This window comes from Elephas maximus, chromosome X (genome assembly GCF_024166365.1).
Source record: "Elephas maximus indicus isolate mEleMax1 chromosome X, mEleMax1 primary haplotype, whole genome shotgun sequence".
Lineage (NCBI taxonomy): Eukaryota > Metazoa > Chordata > Mammalia > Proboscidea > Elephantidae > Elephas > Elephas maximus.
In genome coordinates, this window is record NC_064846.1 from 57,565,809 (window position 1) to 57,585,395 (window position 19,587).

Genomic DNA, 19,587 nt, shown 5'->3' on the forward strand with positions numbered 1-19,587 from the left:
ATGGGGCTGGTTATTATTTTTTGCCTCCTATCCCCATCCATTTTCCACTCTTTCTAACCCTGCTCTGTGTTCTAGGAGGTTTACTTCTGTGGACTGCATATTCTCGGCCTCCTTGCCTGCTGACTTCTAGTCAGGTTTGGTCAAGATGTAGAAATGTTAGGAGATCAGAAGGTGGGTAGAAGAAGGGGCTAGGGTATTTCTTCCCTTCTTCCTCCCCGCTCTGGTATTATACCCCTGGCAGTAGCTACATCCCTATACAATTTTAGTACCCACTAGGAAACTCCTCCTCCATGGTTCCAGCTCTCATAACTCTATTTATTCCCTTGACCCCTTGGCTCTAGGAGTAATAACAGTTTCCCACTCTTGCCTCACTATCCCTTGTTTCTTTGTAACCCTGGCCACTCCCTGTAAACAGTCCTTTTATAAACTTTCTTCATCTTGACCAGCTGGGGTGAATTATATTCCTGCTGAGGTCCTGATGACAAAGCCTGTTCATATCTTCATCCTTTGTCTTATCTCCATGCCTTATCTTCATTTTAAGAACAATAATGTTGGAAGTGGAAAACTCCCCACTTAGGTATTTTTCTGTGTATATTCTGGGGTGTTCTCCAGCATTTGGAGATAGAGCAGTAGGGAAATAGAAATGACTCATCTAGGAAGGTTACGTTTTAAAAAGAAGAAGTTTTAAAAATCTACACAAGATATATAGGTAGTCCTCGAGTTGATGTATTCAAGTTACGGCAAACCGTACCTATGACCATCTGTTTTTTTTTAATATCTTATTGTTGGTAAAATGTACGATATACAATGTTGCAGCATATAATTTGCTGATGTTATCATTCTCAGATGTTCGCTTGCAGATGTTCAAAGATTGGATTTATAAAAAAAAGAAAAAATCTTTTTTTTTATACTAATAATCAAGGGCAATAGTATTGAAAACTAAAAAAAAAAAAGGTATTTGACTTACATCAGAACCGACTTACAATGGAGTTGCTGGAACAGAACCCCGTCATTAAGTCAGGGACTACCTATACGTGGTCATCATAGAAAATGTAGGAAACCACAAAGAGGAAAATAAAAATCACCAGTAATCCCATTCCACAGAATAACCACTGTTAACATTTCAGTGAAAACTCTTTTTTACTATGCATGCCTAATTTCTACACTTCTTTAAAACATCAGCATATCCTGAGGGAGTGCCACTTGAGTTGTTGGGCTTTGGAATTTTCACAACTCCCCTACATCTGTGGTCCTGTGGACAAAGAAGAAGCCATTGAGAAAAAAGGGAAGCACATGGAGGAGGAAGCAAAGCTGGGGTGATTTCATAGTTCAGCCCCTTTCTGGACTGTCGTATTTGATGTACTGAATGGACCCCACCCACACTAAGTCCTGCTGCACTGGGTTGGGCTTGTGTGCTCTCTGGGAGGGGCTGCCTTCTCTAGTTCTCACACTCAGAGGAATCTAAGAAAAAAAAAAAAGCGAGAAGCACAGGTAAATAAGCCAGAGTTGCACAGCTGGCTGCCCTGCACAAAGCTCCTTTGGAATACATGGAAACCTCTAGAGCCTAAGGCAGCCCAGAGAGACAAGTTAAGAACTAATTAATTCAGTAGCCCTGAAAAGGTTAATCCCAAATTGACTGCAGAACATAAATGTATTCCCACCGGGCAGAATCTAATCTTATTGTAGGTAATAACTTCGGTCTTCGGAACTGGAGCTTATTTTCTAGATGCCAAGGTCATTTTGTTTTCCCTCAGAATCCGAAGAGCCCAAAATCCCTGCTATTTGATTCCTGTGTCTCCTCAAAAGAAATGCCACTATTACGTATGGATAGAACATCCTGTCCCTCTCTCCTGTCTTTTCTTTTCCACTGCCCAGTGTTATGCTGACCCCAAATAATCAACCCTTTTGTCATCAAGTTTATAAATCTGGTTTGAACAACGGCCACCAGAGAGAGGGAATCTGCACAGGCAGAGATGTACACAGTGTAGCGGCTACTCCAAGTTCATTGATTTGGTGGCAATGCACAGTCTTTCTTCTTGGGAGGCCTTCTTCCTACCTGACTCTTTGTCCCCCTACTTCAGAGGAACACAAGTATTCACTTTCTACCAGTTGCCTCCTCTAGACAGCTAGCAGTAACAACAGAAGGATGAAATTTGTATACCATCCTTCTTGCTTACCCTTTCTCTCTTGTTCTATTATTCTTCATACCCCTGGTTTCAATCTAAAAAGATCCTGTTTGTGAGTCTGATTTTTTTTTTGAAAAGCCAAAGAAAGAGATATCATGTGAAAAATTTGTCATAGGCCAAAGATGAGACTTAGAGCACAGAGGGACCCAATTTTCTTATTAAAAAAAAATAAGAATTTCTTTCACTTTAATTCTGGTAGTCAAATATATTCCTTTAGGAAATCTTGTTGTAACTTTTCGGCTGATGCAGAGGTCAAACAGTTATACATTTACTGAGCTTCAAGTAGAAAGGTATCTGGACAGGGTGGACTCTCAATAAATTTGTCCAAAATGGGTGCCAGGACTCAGTGAATTTGCTGAAGCTTCCTAGTAATTGCCTGCATATCTAATTGCAGTTTACTGTTGTCAAACTTCATTCTCCCATACCTTTAGCTACAAATGAGGGAAAACATAAATACTATCAAGTAGGAGAGCCAGAAGAACCACAGAGAAAATTGTAGGAGGAGGAAGCAGTGATTAAGCCCAGGTGAAGGGATTTGCCAGTAGCTCCTCCTCCCAAGTCTGAAAGGAGAGATTTTGAGCTGTGTTATCAAAACGGAATGGTGATAGCAAAGTAGGCGGAGATGTAACCTCAAGATCCTCGAAGATGAAGCTTGTGATATTAAAGGATAAGCAGAGTGAGGGAAAGGCTACTTGTGCCAGCTGTGGTGTGAAATAGACCATATGATCCAGCATCAGCACAAACTGGATCACTGGGCCAACTGTTGATGACCAGTAGTTGAGGCATTATAATGCAGGTACAATCCTATTAAAATGACCACCATTCCAATGAAACATTATGTATGGTGTTAGGGCAGTCTTCGATAGTCACTTCCTATAAGGGAAGGATTAGTTTAGTAGGGATTTAACAGGTTACATAAAAAGAACTGTGATTGTCTCCGGAGTATTGAGATTATGTCCCTGTCTTAGTTACCTAGTGCTGCTATAACAGAAATATCACAAGTGGATGGCTTTAACAAAGAGAAGTTTATATTTCTCACAGTAAAGTTGGCTAAAAGTCTAAATTCAGGGTGTCAGCTCCAGGGGAAGGCTTTCTGTCTCTGTCGGCTCTGGAGGAAGATTCCTCGTCCTAAATCTTCCCCTGGTCAAGGAGGTTTTCAGGAGCAGGGGCCCCGGGCCCAAAGGACGAGCTCTGCTCCTGGCGCTGCTTTCTTGGTGGTATGAGGTCCCCAACTCTCTGCTTGCTTCCCTTTCCTTTTATCTCTTGAGAGATAAAAGGTGGTGCAGGCCACACCCCAGGGAAACATCCTTTACCTTGGATCAGGGAGGTGACCTGAGTGAGGGTGGTGTTACAATCCTACCCTAATCCTCTTAACATAAAATTACAATCACAAAATGGAGGACAATCACACAATACTGGGAATCGTGGCCTAACCAAGTTGATACACACATTTTTGGGGGGATGTAATTCAATCCATCACATTCCACCCTTTGACCCCCCCAAAAAATGACATCCTTGCAACATGCAAAACATATTCATCCCATCATATCATAGCAAGTCTCAACTCCAAGTCCAAAATCGAAAAATTCCTCTTCATCTGTGAAATCTAGAATACAAGTTATCTGCTTCCAAAGGTACAATGGCAGAACAGGCACAAGCTAGACATTTCCATTACAAATGGGAGAAACCAGGGAGGAAAGAAGGGATAATAGGCACCAAGCAAGCCATCAGAACACATTACATTAGCCCTCAAGGCTTTGAAAATAATCCTCGTTCTCTGAGACAATTTACACAATAACCCTGCACTCCAGCCTCTAGGTATTGGCCACACTCTCCCAGATGCTGAATGGAGGTCCCCCAGCCCTGGGCTTCAGATTTGCCTTCCAGACCCACTGGGACAGCAACTCTGCTCCCTCAGCTTTAGGTGCACCATTCTCCTCATTCATCTGAGTGGCAGCTCCACCCTTAGAAACACGAGGCCATGGCTCCACCCTTTGAAACCCCTGAGGTCATGGCCATACCTTTTGAGACTGAGGCAGCTCAGCTTGTGTTCCTTGTCTTTTCAGCTTCTGTTTCCTGGTTTCTTGGCCTCTCGGCTCCTTGGACCTCACACCTGCATCTGCTCTGCTGGGGCATGTGTTCCAAAGCTCTGTAGCTCCACTGATAAGTGCCCAGAGGCACCCTACTCTGCCAAGAAGCCTCCTGCACATAGGCACTCAGCTGTCTCACTCCGTGGGTTGGCTGCAGCACTGTCACTCATTGGCCTCCTGGTTCTGCTGCTGCTGCTTCTCTGTCGCTGCAGGTTCCCTGCTGAGCTGGTCCTCTGCCGCTGTCGCAACTCTAACCATTCACAGTTTCAAAGCTGCTTCCACATTTTAGGTATCTGTTAGAGCAGCACTCCGCTCTCTTGGTACCAAATTCTGTCTTAGTTATCTAGTGCTGCTATGGCGGAGGCGGGGTGGTGGGTGGGGAGGGCTATAACAGAAATACCACAGGTGGATGGCTTTAACAAAGAAATGTATTCTCTCACAGTCTAGTAGGTTACAAGTCCAAATTCAGGTATTGGCTCCAGGGGAAGGCTTTCTCTCTCTGTCGGCTCTGGAGGAAGGTCCTAGTCCTCAATCTTCCCCTGGTTGAGGAGCTTCTCAGGAGCAGGGGCCTCGTGTCCAAAGGATGCGCTCTGCTTCTGGTGCTGCTTTCTTGGTGGTATGAGGTCCCCAATTCTCTGCTTGCTTCTCTTTCCTTTTATCTCTTAAGATAAAAGGTGGTGCAGGCCACACCCCAGGGAAACTCCCTTTACGTTGGATCAGGGAGGTGACCTGAGTAAGGGTGGTGTTACAACCTCACCCTAATCCTCTTAACATAAAATTACAATCACAAAATGGAGGATAACCACACAATACTGGGCATCATGGCCTAACCAAGTTGACACTTATTTTTTGGGGGACACAATTCAATCCATGACAGTCCCACTCCAAAGAGAGAGCCCCAAGAGGATAGACAGGGTGGTAGCACCTTTGAAAAGATGGAAAGGTAGGCTTAATACTAGACATCTTTGGCTAAAGAGTAGCTGGGCTCGAGAAGGGACCCTGAAGTTGCACACTAGAAAGGCCTATATGTGGAATATGTCACATCTATTATAGCCTATTGTTATAATCAAACCTTATCATTTTACAGGTAAGAAACCAAGGAATAGTGAGGTAAATGCCACAGTCATTTGTTTAAGTACACATGAAGAATTCAATGAATGCACATCTCTTGATTCTAATCCCAGGCATGATTGCATTGGACAATAGCATCCCCAAATGGAAATATACCAAAGGAAGATGTGACCTACTCAAGAATCAAACAAAGGGCTAATTGGACTGAGAATGGATGCCAAACTACTTTTTTTTAGTTTCACAGAAGCAAACAAAATGGTGAAAGTATTAGAAGATATTTCTGCCTTGAGAAGTTGACTTTGATATACTTTGAGAACTGAATTATCCTAGCGTTGTTTAATAGAAAGACACTGGATTCAAGTCCTTATTTATTAGCATTAATATGTTACCTAACTTCTCTGAGCCACAGTTTCCTCATCTGTAAAATGGTGACAGGAACAATGTCTAATTTATAGTGTTATTGTGGGGATTAAAACAAATAATACATGTAAAGCACTTTATACAGTGTCTGGCATATAGAAATAGGTCAACAAATGACTGTTTCCATTTTCTTTTCCACTTATATAGGAGTTTGTCTAGTGTGCTTAGCTTGAGTCAAAAATAATGGCTGTAAAGAATTCTCTGAATTTAGTTAAAGTGCTTTGGGCCACTTGTAGAATGACCCATTTCTCTGTAAGTGAGCGTTTTCCCAAATATGGGTTTTAGCATACGTTCAAATATGTTTTTGCTCATCCAGTAAGACCAAATGAAACCCTAGCCCACAAAACCTTATCTTTATGATTCTTTTTTTCCTCCTCACCGTTATCTTAGACCCCAGAAGACAAGGCTGAATTGCACAGACAGCTCTGTAATTCAGCTTGAGAGAAATAAGGCTTGAAATTACATCATTGCTAAGAGGCTTTGGATGCCCTAGGGCAAGGTTTCTCAACCTCAGCACTACTGACATATTGGGCTGCATAATTCTTTGTTATGGTGGGCTGTCTTATGCATTGTAGGATGTTTAGCAGCATCCATGATCTCTGCCCAGTAGATGCCAATAGTGCTCTTCCCCCAGTTGTGACAACCAGAAATGTTTCCGAGCATTGCCACGTGTCCGCTGGGGAAGGGGCAAAATCATCTCCAGTTGAGAACCACACCCTAAGAGGAACAAATCAGCTAACTGCTCTGTAGGGGTAGACTAAATTGAATCTTTAGGAATGACTGGAAATTAAACGGGCAAAGGAGAATAAGGGAAAAAAAGAGTTAAGGCATAGGTTCTGAAAGAGAAGCTATTTCATATGCCAGGCCTTACAGATATAGAGATTAATAGGGTGTGTCACCACCTGCTCTTGAGGAGTTCACATTTTATTGGGAGAGGCAACCATTTAGGCAGACAATGAGAATATTATGTAGTGAGTGCAATGTCAGAAATATATAAAGGGTGTCATGGGATAATGGGAGCACAGAGGAGGGGCACTCACTCTAATGGGGTGCAGGGAAGGCTTTCCAGAAGGGGTCACACCTGAGCTGAAGGATGAGTAAGGATAAGCCTGGAGAAGACAAAGGGAGGATGGAAGAAGCATGAGAGAACTTGGGGAGAACAGTGGAGAGCCGTTGAGTCTCTCCATGATCTGATTTGTATTTAGCAAAGATCACTTTGGCGGCAGTATGGAAAACAGATTGGAAGTAGGGTCAGCAGTCAGGAGGCTGTTGCTGTAGTCCAGGTGAGAGATAATTATGACCTGAGTTAGGGTAGTGACAGTGGGAAGGAATTCAAGATCTATTTAGGTGATGAGAACAACAGAATCTGGGGACTAATTGGGTAGGGGAAAGATTTCTGGTGTGTGCTACTGGGTAGATAGCCATGCTATTCACCGGGATTGAAAGCATTGGAGACAGAAAAGGTTTGGAAGAAAGATTAAGTTTGGAAAAGTTGAATTTGAGGTGGTTATGATCATTCACCATTACTCGTCTGTCAGTTTGTTGTACTGTGGTGGTTTGCATGTTGCTGTGATGCTGGAACCTTCCAAATGCCAGCAGGGTCACCCATGGTGGACAGGTATCAGTGGAACTTACAGATTAAGACTAGGAAGAAAGGCCTAGTGATCTACTTCTGAAAATTAGCCAATAAAAACGTTATAGATCACAACAGAACATTGTCCAACTCACTTGCTTTGGACATGTCATCAGGAGGGATCAATCGCTAGAGGAAAACATCATGTTTGGTGAAGTGGAGGACCACAAGGGAGATCCACGGTGAGATGGATTGGCACAGTAGACATAATGATGGACTTGAACATGCTGGCGATTGTGAGGATGATGCAGGACCAGGCAATGTTTTGTTCTGTTGTACATAAAGTCATCATGAGTCACAGTCAACTCGATGACAGCTGTCTACCTATGATTATTGAGGTGGGAATATCTGGCAGGGATTAAATATATGAGTCTGAAGATCAGGGGATAATCTACAGTAGAGATACAGGATTGAGAGTCATCAAAGGAAGTTGAAGTCATAGGAATGGATAAGATCATCCAAAAGTAGAATGTGTATATTGGAAAGAGATAAGGGCCATGACTTGCTTCCTTTCTTTATTTATGTCACCTCCTCCAAAAGGCTTTCCTTAACTAACATATGTAAAATATCACCTCCTTTCTCTATTTCTTTACCCTGCTTTTTTGGGTAACACATCACTCCGATATTATGTTATATATGTAACCCACTAACTTTTTGGTGATTTTCATATTTATAATTGTTTAATTTACAGGCATTAAAAAGTTCAACACCTGAAAATCAAAACTTCCATTGCACATCCAATTTAAAGCTTCTCTTCCCTCTCAACCACCAGTGTAGCTTGACCGGAGATCCCACAAATCCACAGTGAAGAAAAGTGACTTGGTTTGTAATTTCGCTCTCCTTGTCTCACCTTTCTCCCTACTTGCTCTGCTGCTTCTGCTGCTTCATGGTTGAGGAGAGAAGTTGATAGGGAGTGGAAGTCTTAATTGACTGTTGCTGGTATAATCTGGTTATCAATATCCTTTGTGAGGTAGATGCCCAAATACTGCCTTTATTTGCGGTGTGCTTTCGTGGTTTCTTCAGGGATCCCCTCAGTCCCCACTCTCCTAGTGGGGGCCTCTGCCTTACATCATTTCCTGATGTGAACAAAGCACACTTTGACTATCTTCCCCCTTGGCTCTTGCCCACACAACTTTCTTCTCATGGGATCCTCGTTCTTACACTGGAATTGCCAGCTACACTGAGGAAACCATTTGTCCCGTGGAAAACACGGTCCTTTGGAAGTCTAAAGCTCTTTCTTTGCCCTGTTGTTGTGGGCAACTTTGACCACACTTCTGCCTTCAGATTTCTTCAGGTTGAAAAGTCAAGCACAAGTTTCTATCTTCTCCAAATGCCATGAGACACTTGCTAGGTTCTCCCATGAACTCTTCCTGCTTCAGTAACAACCCAGGGCAGGCCTAAAAATTTCTGTAGCTCAGCAAGCCTCCAGCCTGGGAGTAAGATGCCAGTCTCCACTCTTGTAAGTATCCCCTCCCTAGTCTCTATGAATTGTTTAATTGGGACCTTTTTGCTTGGCTTGAGCAGGGGAACCATTAGTGTTCTCTACCTCCATGAATTCCCTTCAAAAAAAAAATCCTCTCCCTTCCTCTAATTAATTGCTTGAACTCTCTTGTATTGATTGGAGTCGAATGGTGGATACTGATAATTGAAAGATGAGTTTGACTACCTCTTAAAAAGTCCTGTGAGAATGTGTCCAGTACTCTTTAGAATGTATAGGCAACTTTAATCTAGCGCCTTCAGTCCTGAGGCCTCGGTCAAAACTTTGGGTAACAACACAGCAGGCCATTTAACATTCTTTTATACACACACACACACACAGAGGTTTACATGTATATCTGTGTTTGTGTGTGTATATATATAAATATAAAAGTATATATGATGGCAGTGGGTGGGTATATACACGTACATATATATGTATTATAAATATATATGTACATACAAATGTATATATGTGTGTGTGTGTGTGTATTTATGTATTGCTGAGCATCTATATTAGAGTAGTAAAGAACATGGACTAAAAGCATACTAAAAAAAAAAAAAAGCATACTACCCAGCTTCAAATCCTGACTTAACCATTTGACCAGTCTGTGTCTCCGTTTATTTATCTACAAAATAGAGATGATAATAGTATCTACATCATAGGATTTTTGAGTACTAAATGTGTGTGTGTGTATCTTAGAATAGTATGTAGAATAGTAGTAAGTGCTACTTGTGTTTGCTTTTAGTGCTATTGTTTGTTTCCTCTGAGGATGTAAACTCTATTAGTGCAAGGCCACTTTTTATTTACTGCTCCATTTCCAGTCCTTAAAAACAATGCATATAACAGGCACTAGTAAATATTAGTGCCTGCAGAGTTCTTCGGAATAAATTGTTGTGACATTTAGGCTTTAAATGTTAAAGCGTGGATAGTGAAAGTGAGGTCTGAGAACATTAAAAAAGACAGTTAAAGAGATAGGGGAATCAGGAGGCTGTAATGTTCCAGAAGCCACAGGAGAGGAGACTATTTAAAAGGAATGAGTGGGAAACAGTGTCAAATAAGGCTAGAGGGTCAAACTAAAATAAAGCTAAAAAGCAGGCATTGCTTTTTGTAATAAGGAGCCTCTATCTTTTGCTTTTGTATCCCGCTAAGTAATGGTTTTCTTTCTCCCAAAGATGATTTTATTCAAATTAATGACCACTCAATAAATGTTTGAGTAGGTCTTGAAAATTTTTAGCCCTGAATTACCAACCTCTTACTGGGTTTTAAAGAACAAACCAGTCCTACACTCACTTAGTCTTGACCATAATCACAAAGGACACATCCTCAGTACAATTTTCCCCTGACCTGGACTTCCCTCTTGAATCAAGCAACAAAACCTGCTTGTTGACATCTGCATACAACTCCATGCCACTTCTCCTCCTATGAAGGTCCTTCTCCCTACCCACCTTCCCCTTTTTCAAAAATATAAGCACACTATATAAAGAACTCTTACAACTCAATAATAAAAACAAATAACCCAATTAAAAATGTACAGAGAAAGAATGTAATTAATGGCACTGAATTATACATGTAGAAACTGTTGAATTGGTGTCTGTTTTGCTGTGTATATTCTCAACAACAAATAAGTAAATAAAATTTTTAAAAATGTACAGAGGATTTGAATATAATTTTTTCCAAAGAAGATACGCTAATGGCTAAAGAGCATATGAAAAGATGTTTAACATCATCAGTTATTAGGGAAATGAAAAGTAAAACCACAATGAGATACCACTTCACATACCCTGGAATGTCTATAATCAAAACGACGATGATAACAAGTGTTGGTCAGGATGTAGACAAATGGGAACTCTCATACATTGCTGATGGAAATGTAAAATGGTGTAGCCACTTCAGAAAGCAATCTGTTTGGTCCTCGAAAGGTTAAACATAGAATTACCATATGATTCAGCAATTCTATTCCTAGGTATATACCCAAGAGATCTGAAAACACATGTTCAAAAAGAAAGAAAGAAAGAAAAAAAACCCTCATAGCAGCATTATTCATTGCTTTTGTTGTTTTTAGGTGCCATTGAGTTGGTTCTGACTCATAGTGACCCCATGCACAACAGAACGAAACACTGCCCAGTCCTGCGACATAATCACAATTGTTGCTATATTTGAGCCCATTGTTGCAGCCACTTTATCAATCCATCTTGTTGAGGGTCTTCTTCTTTTTCTCTGACTAATTTACCAAACATGATGTCCTTATCCAGGGACTGGTCCTTCCTGATAACATGTCCAAAGTATGCGAGACAAAGTCTCGCCATCCTCGCTTCTAAGGAACATTCTGGCTGTATTTCTTTGTTCTTCTGGCAATCGCTGGTATTTAATATTCTTCGCCAATACCATAATTCAAATGCATCAATTCTTCTTCAGTCCTCCTTATTCATTGTCCAGCTTTCGCATGCATATTAGGTGATTGAAAATACCATGGCTTGGATCAGGTGCACCTCGAGTGACATCCTTGCTTTTTAATATTTTAAAGAGGTCTTTTGCAGCAGATTTGCCCGATGCAATACATCGTTTGATTTCTTGACTGCTGCTTCCATGGGTGCTGATTGTGGATCCAAGTAAAATGAAATCATTGACAACATCAGTCTTTTCTCCGTTTATCATGATGTTGCTTATTGGTCCAGTTGTGAGGACTTTTGTTTATGTTGAGGTGTAATCCCTACTGAAGGCTGTGGTCTTTGATCTTCATCAGTAAGTGCTTCAAGTCCTCTTCACTTTCAGCAGGCAAGGTTGTGTCATCTGTGTATCACAGGTTGTTAATGAGTCTTCCTCCAATCCTGATGCTGTGTTCTTTTTCACATAGTCCAGCTTCTTGGATATTTGTTCAGCATACAGATTGAATAAGTATGGTGAAAGAATACAACCCTGATGCACACCTTTCCTGATTTTAAACCACACAGTATCACCTTGTTCTGTTTGAACAACTGCCTCTTGGTCTATGTACAGGTTCCTCATGAGTACAATTAAGTGTTCTGGAATTCCCATTCTTTGCAATGTTATCCATAATTTGTTATGATCCACACAGACAAATGCCTTCATACAGTCATTAAAACATCTTTATGGTATTCTCTGCTTTCAGTCAAGATCCATCTGACATCAGCAATGATATCCCTCATTCCACATCCTCTTCTGAATGTGGCTTGAATTTCTGGCAGTTCCTTGACAATGTGCCGCTGCAAGCATGTTTTTAATTATCTTCAGCAAAATTTTACTTGTGTGTGATATTAATGATATTGTTTGATAATTTCTACATTTGGTCGTATCACCTTTCTTTGGAATGGGCACAAATATGGATCTCTTCCAGTCAGTTGGCCAAGTAGCTGTCTTTCAAATTTCTTGGCATAGATGAGTGAGCGCTTCCAGCACTGGATCCATGTCTCAAAACATCTTAATTGGTATTCCATCAATTCCTGGAGCCTTGTTTTTCACTGATGTCTTCAGTGCAGCTTGGACTTCTTCCTTTAGTGCCATCTTTTCTTGATCACAAGCTACCTCCTGAAATGGTTGTACATCAACCCATTCTTTTTGGTATGGTGATTCTATGTATTCCTTCCATCTTCTTTTGATGCTTCCTGCATTGATCAACATTTTGCCCAGAGAATCCTTCAATATTGCAACTCAAGGCTTGAATTTTTTCTTTAGTTCTTTCAGCTTGAGAAATGCTGAGCGTGTTCTTCCCTTTTGGTTTTCTAACTCCAGTACTCTGCACATCTCATTATAACACTTTTCTTTGCGTTCTGGGGCCAAGCTTTGAAATCTTCTGTTCAGCTGTTTTACTTCATCATTTCTTCCTTTCGCTTCAGCTATTCGACATTTAAGAGCAGCTTTCAGAGTCTCTTCTGACATCCATTTTGGTCTTTTCTTTCTTTCCTGTTTTTTTAATGGCCTCTTGCTTTCTTCATGTACGATGTCTTCAATGTCATTCCATAACTTGCCTGGTCTTTGGTCATTAGTGTTCAACATACCAAATCTATTCTTGAGATGGTCTTAAAATTCAGGCAGGATATTCTCAAGGTAGTACTTTGGCTCTCTTGGTCTTGTTTTAATTTTCTTCAGCTTCAACTTGAACTTGCATATGAGCAATTGATGGTCCGTTTTGCAGTCAGCCCCTGGCCTTGTTCTGACTAATGGTATTGAGCTTCTCCATTGACTCTTTCCACAGATGTAGTTGATTTGATTCTTGTATATCACATCCAACCAGGTCCACATGTATAGTCACTGTTTATGTTGTTGGAAAAAAGTATTTCCAATGAATAGGTCATCGGTCTTGCAAAATTCTATCATGCAGTCTCCAGCATTGTTTCTATCACAAAAGCCATATTTTCCACTACTGGTTCTTGTTCTTTGTTTCCAGCTTTTGCATTCCAATCATCAGTAATTATCAATGCATCTTGATTGCATGTTTGGTCAATTTCAGACTGCAGAAGCTGGTAAAAATCTTTAATTTCTTCATCTTTGACATTAGTCATTGGTGGGTAAATTTGAATAAGAGTAGTATTAACTGGTTTTCCTTGTAAGCGTATGGACATTATCCTATCACTGACAACATTGTACTTCAGCATAGATCTTGAAATGTTCTTTTTGACAATGAATGCAACACCATTCCTCTTCGAATTGTCATTCCTTGCATAGTACAACATATGATGATTGTCTAATTCAAAATGACCAGTATCAGTCCATTTCAGGTCACTAATGCCTAGGATATCTATCTTTAAGCATTCCATTTCATTTTTGACAGCTTCCAACTTTCCTAGATTCATTCTTCGTGTGTTGCACGTTCCTATTGTTAATGAGTGTTTGCAGCTGTTTCTTCTCATTTGGAGTCATGCCACATCAGCAAATGAAGGTCCTGAAAGTGTGACTCCATCATTAAGGTAGACTCTAATATGATGAGGCAGCTCTTCCCTGGTCCTATTTTGAGTGCCTTCCAACCTGAGGGGCTATCTTCCAGCACTATATGAGACAATGTTCTGCTGCTATTCATAAAGTTTTCACTGGCCTATTTTTTTAGAAGTAAATCGCCAGGCCCTTCTTCCTAGTCTGTCTTAGTCTGGAAGCTCCACTGAAACCTGTCCTGTTAGAAATACCGGTGGCATAGCTTCCAGCATCACAGCAACATGCAAGCTAACACAGTACAACAAAATGATAGGTAAGTGATGGGCATTATTCATGATAGCCAAAATGTTGACACAACCAAAATATCCATGAACTGATGAATGTATACACAAAATATGGCATATCCATAAACGAGTATTATTTAGTCACAAAAATGAAAAAAAAAGTAACATCACGAAAAATGGCAGAGTAGGGAACTTCAAAGAAACCCTGGTGGTGTAGTGGTTAAGCCCTTGGCTGGTAACCAAAAGGTCGGGGGTTTGAATCCACCAGTAGCTCTGTGGGAGAAAGGTTTTGCAGTCTGCTTCCATAAAGATTACAGTCTTGGAAACCCTATGGGGAAGTTCTCCTCTGTCCTATAGCGTAGCTATGAGTCGGAATCGACTTGATGGCAACAGGTTTTTTTTTTTTTTCTCCTCGAATGGCTGTCATTAGCTACTGGATAAAATACAAATTGTTTCAGATGACTCACAGGCCTCTGAAGATGTAGCCCCTGACGATCTTTCTAGCCTCAGCAATCATCACTTTTTTTGTTAAATTTTATTCTCTGGCTACACCTTATACATCCTTTGCATATACCAGTGTTTCTAGCCTTTTTCCTCTTGCTTATGCTATTATTCTGCTTAGAATGCCTTTCCTCCTTTTTGTCCTAGCTAATTTCTAATCATCCTTCCAGATTTAGAGAAGCATCCTCTTGCAGAGACCCTTCACTGACCCACCAGACTGCCATAAGTGGTCATCCTAGGTGCGCCCACACAGTCTGTGCATCTCTCTAGCTTTGCACTTCCCACAAGGTTCTGTAATTTTATGTTTGTGGTTTTCCTCCACCCCCATAAACTGTGAGCTCCTTGAGGACAAGGATCACCAAAAGCCCAGTGCCTAGTACCATATACTTTGTACTAGTAGATGCTCAATACCTATCTTTGAATGAGTGACCTTTTTTCAGTGTTTGTTCATCTTCTATCACATCTTCTTCTTATTAAAAAAAAAAAGAAAAACAAGCCCATTGCCATCAAGTTTGTTCTGACTCATAGCAACCCTATAGGACAGAGTAGAACTACCCCATAGGGTTTCTAAGGAGTGGCTGGTGTATTCGAACTTCTGACCTTTTGGTTAGCAGCCAAGCTCTTAACCACTGTGCCACCAGGGGTCCTCTTCCTCCTACAGCGACTCTACCCAATAGATGCCAGGAGCAACACCCCCAGCACTCCCAGTTGTGACAACCAAAAACATTTCCAGACATTTGGTATTGCCAAATGTCCTGGATTAAGAACCACTGGTCAAGATATACTAAGCATTCATTATATGCAAAGCATTTTAGTAGGTGCTCTTCCTATAGCACCTACTAAAATGCTTTGCATATAACAGGACTGGGCAGTGTTTTGTTCTGTTGTGCATAGGGTCACTGTGGGTCAAAACCAACTTGACAGCACCTAACAAGTATATCTTGACCAATGATTCTTAATCCAGGATACTTGGAAATATCTGGAGACATTTTTGTTTGTCACAACTGGGAGTGCTGGGAGTGTTGCTACTGTCATCCAGTGGGTAAAGGCCAAGGATTGTGCTAAACATCCCATGATGCACAGGACACAGCCCCCACAATAATGATTTGGTTTAAAATGTCAATAGTGCAGAGGTTGAGAAATTGTGATTTTGACTGACTGAGAGACTGAATCTACTTTTTACATCCTGTACTCACTGTAGATCACTAGTGCACTAAATTTGCTTTGTGAGGAAACCTGCTTTTATTTTTGTTTTGTTTTTACAAAAGCAAACTTACCTAACATGAGGTAAAGAGGGAGGGCCCCTGTATCTGGGATTTAAGACTTTGTCAATTAAAAAAGTATCTGATCAACAGAAAAACAGTTACATAAATTGCAATATGTTTATGCCCTGGAATGGTCTACAGCAGTGAAAATGAATAAATTAGAACTACATATATCAACATGGATAAATCTCATAAGCATAACGCTGAGTGAAAAAAGCAAATATCAGAAGCTACATACTATTTATATAAAGTGTTTAAAAACTACATTTTTTTTTTTACTTAGTGATAGACAAATATGTAGTAAATGTATAAAGACATGCATGGAAATGATGAAGGCCAGATCTGGGATGGTGAAAGCCTCAGATGGAGGATGCAAGAGGCTTAAATTGTATTGATATTGCCTTGTTTCTTAAGCTGGGTAGTGAGCGTGTCCTTGTTATAGTATTCTTTATAGATCCATGTATTTTTTGAAATAGTTAACACTTTTTTTTTTTTAAAAAAGTAATTGTTCAATAATGAGGCATCTTGTCAGCTAGGGCTGTGGAAAATCTCCGTCTTATTAGTTTGCACTAGCTAGAACTCCTTCAACGTGGCAAAATCGAACAACTCATTGAAACCAATCATTCACTATGGAACAGGAGTTTACATACTATACATAAGATGATAATCCATAAATTCCTGCTTACATTTTTGTACAAGGTAGTACCTGAGTTTGGTCACATTGGATCCCTCACAATATTTAGTATAAGAATTTGAGCATAGAATCCTTGTGACAGAGGAGGAGGATCAAACTGGGCAACAGTATGCAGAGCACAGAATGCATGTAAACCAGCCATTTCCTAACTTTGTTTTGGTTCATTGTTTCTGTTTGTCTCTCTCTGTGTATTTGTAACTGAGTCAGTGAGATTGTCTTAGAGAAGAGGCCAACCTTGGAGAGTGGGACACTGCATATGTAGAAAGAAGTAAAAGCTTAAAATAATATCTGGAAATTTTGCAATTTGCTGAGGAATAAGGAGGTTGGACTACGTGTTTTCTGAAGTCCCTTCTGGTTGAGGGTGTTACCAGCTTCCCTCAAGCACCCCAGGTGAAGTAGGAACAGAGAAATGCTTGGTCTGAGTTCCCACAGCCCAGGGCAAGACAAGAGCCTGGAACTTCCTCCCCTCCTTCCCGGTTTGGGACATGGAACACATTAAAAGCCCAGGGCTGAGCAAATGGGCCCCAAGGGCTGAATTGGCAAAACTAGACAGACAAAAAAAAAAAAAAAGGATTTGCTTTTTGAAATGGCTCTTCTACACTTCAGGCTGGGGGCAGGGAATTGAAGGGCTAAAGTAGGGAAGAGAACTCCAGGTAGAGCCTGGGAGTGGAATTCTACTCTTTAGTCTTTTAAAAATTAAAAATTTTCTTTTCTTTCTCTTTATAATATTAAAAAAATTATTTTTTCATATTATCAAAGCCATACAAGCTCATTATAAAAAACTTGAAAAATATATAGAAGCAGGAGGAAAACTAAAAATTCATTCAATTCCACCACCTAGAGACAGCCACTGTTAATATTTTGGCATATTTCCTACTAGTCTTTTTTTCTATGCATATCATCTTCCTCATTTTTGTTAATTGTTGTGATCATCTTATATATTAAATTTTGTATCTTACTTTCAATTAATATTATAGTATATGCATTTCCCTGTCATTGTGCACTATGTATAAAATGAGTTGTTTTTTTTTTTTGCTATATAGTATTGCGCTGTATGAAAATACTGTAATTAACTTAACTATTAAACCATTGGAGCCCTGGTGGCGTAGTGGTTAAGAGCTTTGGATGCTACCCAAAAGGTCGGCAGTTCAAATCCACCAGCTGCTCCTTGGAAACCCTATGGGGCAGTTCTACTCTGTCCTATAGGGTCGCTATGAGTTGGAATCAACTCCACAGCAATGGGTAGGTAGGTATTAAACCCTTAGGTTTTTTCCTAGTATTTTATTATTCTAAGGAATGCTGGGATTAACATCATTGTACAAAAATCTTGTGTACGTCTCTGTTTCCTTGGGACACATTCATTCATTCATTAAACAAATATTTATTGAGGGCCTACTATGAGCCAGGTAGTATACTAGCTGTCAGGTTTCGGCCTTGAGTGGCATGTTTTCATTAAGTGAGATAGCAAACGTCGGAGAAAGAGCAAATATAATAGAGAAGATGGTGGATTCAGTTTTGGATGTATTGACTTTGAGGTGCCTGCAAGACATCCAAGTGGAGGTGTCAAGAAAGCAGAGGTCAGTGAAGAGGTCTATGTAGAACAATATGATTACAGCTGTGGCCGTGTATATATTAATTAAAGCTAAGTGAGTGAAAAGATCATTTAGGGAGAGAGTATATGTAGCCTGAGAACCTCCAACTTTTAGAGGTCAGATAGCAGAAGTGGAACCTACAAAGGAGACTGAGGAGGGGACAAAGGGGTAGGACGTAAGGCAAAGGCGTATGGGGTCATAGATGCTACAGGAAGAGTTTCAAGGAGGAGGGAATGGTTAACAGTGTTAAATGCCATGGAGAGGTCAGCAAGACAAGGCCTGAAAGTACCCTATTGGTTGGATATCTTTTGCTGCACAGTTTCAGCAGAGTGTTGGGGAAGGAAGCCAGATTGCTGAGGGTTGAGAAATGAATGAGAAGGGAATGGAAATAGCAAATGTACCTGTAAAGTACATTTTCAATAAATTTGCGTATGAAAAGGAGCTGGAGAGTAGGAAGGATATTTTATTTTTTAAGATGGCAGAGACTTGAACACTGTGTAATTGCTGATGACAGATGAGAGAGACTTGAGCATTTAAGTGACTTAAGAGAGGGAAGGATGGAGGAGAGGAGATAGGGAGGGAGAGGAGGAGAATGAGAGAGAGAGAGTGAAATCTACAATTACTGGGTAGATAGGAACATTTTAAAGTCTACTGATATATATTGCTCCCGTGCTTTATTTTCTAAGTTTTTTTTTACTAACCTACACTCCAACCAGCAAGTATGAGAGACCTTGTTTGGTGGCCACTTTGTCATCATTAAGTGTTAAAATAGCAATAATATAAACCTTTGCCAAAGAATCTCATTTTTGTTCTTATTTGATTACTAGTGAGTTTAATATTTTAACCAGTTGTGTCCGTGTGTGTGAGTGTGAATTTCGTCTATGTTCTTTGCCCAACACGTTTGTATTTTAACCACTGTTACTTACCATAAAAGGCCGAAAGTCAAAGGATCAGAATGGTGTCACATTTTATCCTCCCGAATTATATAGTCCAGAGTCTTCGTATTCTTGGAAGTACGCGACAATTTGACAACTTTGGCTCAGCTGAGCGGAAGAGGTAGATGATTTTACCATCTAAGAAAGTGATCACAGATGTCTAATCTTAGACCCCTGTCCTCAGTCTCAAGGTCTTTTTTCCTAGCCTGGGAGGACACACTCTACAAGTGTCTTAAGACTCTGGCTCCCCAAGCTCCCCTTTAGGGGAGCGGTCCCCTACTTAGGAGCCCGGAGCGCTGTGCGGCCCCTTTAAGAGTGCAGCTCCTCCCCGCTCCAGGGAAAGTTGCAGCTTTTTCCGCCTCCCTGGAGGGTGAGAAGGGCCGGCCGCAAGAGCGGGGTGGCAATCTTCCAGGAGCTGGAGACCCTCCCCTGAATCCAGCACTGGGACGTCTCGCCTTCTCGCGGCACCTGTTGCAGGTGACAGGTAGGTCCGCAGCCAGCGGCCCTGAGCCCTCGGTCCGGTGCTCCTTCTGGGCCCCCAGCCCCTAT

The 19,587-nt window shown here is 40.8% G+C and overlaps 1 protein-coding gene across 1 annotated transcript in view; it reads left to right on the forward strand.

Moving 5' to 3' along the window:
* The first annotated feature begins 19,393 nt into the window (after nucleotides 1-19,393).
* SYTL4 (synaptotagmin like 4) overlaps nucleotides 19,394-19,587 on the forward strand; it is an 86,238-nt gene continuing 86,044 nt past the window's right edge. The window contains exon 1 of the mRNA XM_049871722.1: nucleotides 19,394-19,522. The gene's annotated coding sequence lies outside the window, so the exon portion shown is untranslated. The remainder of the gene's footprint in view (nucleotides 19,523-19,587) is intronic.